We start from the raw sequence: 2,813 nt of genomic DNA, 5'->3' as shown, positions 1-2,813 counted from the left end.
AGAATGGCATGGCTGGGATGCAAACATATCTTTCCCTGAAGGCCATTTCAACTCTGCTACTATGCCATGTGGAAATTCAAGGTAGAAACCTAAAATTTATTGTGGGAAAATATTATAGAAGCCTGCTATCACTGTTCCAATTCTGTATGATCATGAACCAATGAAAAATTCTAAAATTTGGAGAATTTTTCTGAAGAATCTCATATGCAGAAATGAGCTATATTAACTCAATAAATCCTATAGGCAAACCTTGAACTCCAATATACTTACTTTACAGCTACTAAGTGATAGAAATATATGCAAATATTGGTAAAATTTCCTAAAGTTTACATTTTACTAATAACGGACTCTAGAAAATAAGGTATGAGGCAGGGAGACTTATGAATAAGGCAAATTATTGATGTATTACATTTTACTACCAAGTAACACAGAGAAGGAAATCAGATAAACATGAATCTATAAATGTACACATGCTAATATTTTTCCTCTCATATATTTTCCATGTTTTTTAGGGATTATTTGCCTTCAATTCTCCTCATCCATAGCAAATTACCTAAAAATGCCCAATTCCACCACAGTGACTGAATTCCTGCTTACAAGATTTTCTGATGTGTGGGAGTTCAGAGTCTTATATGCCATGCTATTTCTATTGATGTACTTGGCTACCCTGATGGGGAACTTTCTCATTGTCATAGTTACCACCCTCAACCAGAGTCTTCATACCCCCATGTACTTCTTCCTTAGGAATCTGTCTGTCTTGGACATGTGCTACATTTCTGTCACTGTCCCCAAGGCATGTGTCCTGCTTGACAATACAGCGATCTCCATAGCTGGATGTGCAGCTCAGATCTTCCTTGTGCTTCTCTTTGCTTGTGCAGAACTGCTGTTGCTCACCATCATGGCCTTAGATCGCTATGTGGCCATCTGCCAGCCCCTCCACTACCCTATGGTTATGAACCTTCGGGTCCGTGTCCAGATGACTCTGGCTTCCATTCTCAGTGGTCTGGCCTACTAAGAATTCCACACTGGCAACACATTCCAGCTGCCCTTCTGTCAGTCTAATGTGGTCCAGCAGTTCTTCTGTGATGTCCCCTCTCTACTGAAGCTGTCTTGCTCTGACCCCTTAAGCAATGAAATTTTAAATCTTGTCTCTATAGCGCTGGTTGTTGGTAGCTGCTTTGCCTTCATCATCATGTCTTATAGCCACATATTGTCTACTGTGCTCAGGTTTCCAAACAGTGGAGAACAAGGGAAGGCCTTTTCCACCTGTGTCCCTCACATCCTCATGGTGACTCTCTTTGTCAGCTCAGGTGCTGCTGTGTATTTGAAGCCAAACTCTAACTCACCCAAAAATCAAGACATGAAAACCTCTGTGTTCTATTTTATAGTCCCTCTCTTTTCTTCAGTCTTATTACCTATAGTCTCAGAAACAAGCAGATAAAGGAGGCTTTAAAGAGAATTATGAACAGAAAGCTTTAGTTATGAAAATGATAGGGTAATTATTTTAAGACATTCCCATTTTAATGATGTGAGTTGAAAATGCCTCAGATTTAAACTTCTTGCCTATCTCTAACTTTAGGAGGCATGACTTGAAGTTTCAGGGATGCTGATTGTAAAATGTGTTGGCATGGTTACAATATAAACATATTTTGAGATTTATCCTTCAAAAAAATGAATATTCTTTCGTACTTGAACCATCACTGCAGCAGACATATCTTTTTTCTAAGTAATACTGTTTCCATTTATTCTCCTTTAAACTTAGAGAGTCCTAGAAAATATAGCTATACATTAACTATACATTAGTTTTCTTTTATCTTTTTCCATACTTAGAAGAGACAGAGAATGATTCATTCATCATACAGGGAAAATATTCCTAAAACACAGATTATAACATCTGAAAGCTGGTCATAAAAGAGCATTAATGATTTTGTTCAGAATAAAATGTAAGCGTCTGAGGAAGGTGCTGTTCGTAATTGACATCACAGGTACATTTTCCTATATTTCATAATATGGAAGGATATATTTTAAATAAGAATTACTTTTGCTCATTGCAAAAAAATTTACAAATTTGTAAATCACTGGTACGATTAGAAAGTTTAGGATGAAAAATGTTGGCAGATTTTATGTTGTCAGGTTTTAAGTTCTTCATCCTAAAAAACAAAAATGAGGTAAACATTTGCTAGTTCTACCTCATGATATTTCTCAACATACCTATCAATATATAAAGATGATGAAATGATGTAATTATATATTTATATTGAGTGTTTTTATGTGTCTTATATTTTAGTGCCTATAATCAATATAGAAAACCTTGAGTTAGCAGCAAAATGCTATAATGTTTGACAAATACTTTGCCATATTAGAAAAAAAATTCCAAAATATATTTTTCTCAAAAAATCTCTAAACTATTACAAGTTTCAATTTTGTAAATCGATGCCATCATTATCACCCTTTTAACTTGGCACTACTTCTACTAATTCTAAGATTGATATTATCACAGGGTACAATGTCTGCATATTCTGTTATTCATCTAAATACTACACCTTTTTAAAAGTTGTGTTAGCATGTACATCTCTATGCACCTCTTTAAAATTTTTAACCTATTTGGGTCTTTATATTAAGGTGAATTTCTAGAAGGCAACATAGACTCAGAGCTTGCTCTTTAATCCTATTGCAAGTCCTCTGCCTTTTAATTGTGGTGCTTTACTATTTAAATTAATTGCAACTATTGATGTGTTCAAGCATTAAATATATTGTACTTTTTTGTGTTTGTGTGTCCTTTTTCATCTATTCCTTTTTTCCTGTCTCCTTTG

The sequence above is a fragment of the Dasypus novemcinctus genome, chromosome 29, assembly GCF_030445035.2.
Source record: "Dasypus novemcinctus isolate mDasNov1 chromosome 29, mDasNov1.1.hap2, whole genome shotgun sequence".
Lineage (NCBI taxonomy): Eukaryota > Metazoa > Chordata > Mammalia > Cingulata > Dasypodidae > Dasypus > Dasypus novemcinctus.
The sequence above is the reverse complement of the archived record's forward strand: the minus strand, read 5'-3'. Positions refer to the sequence as shown.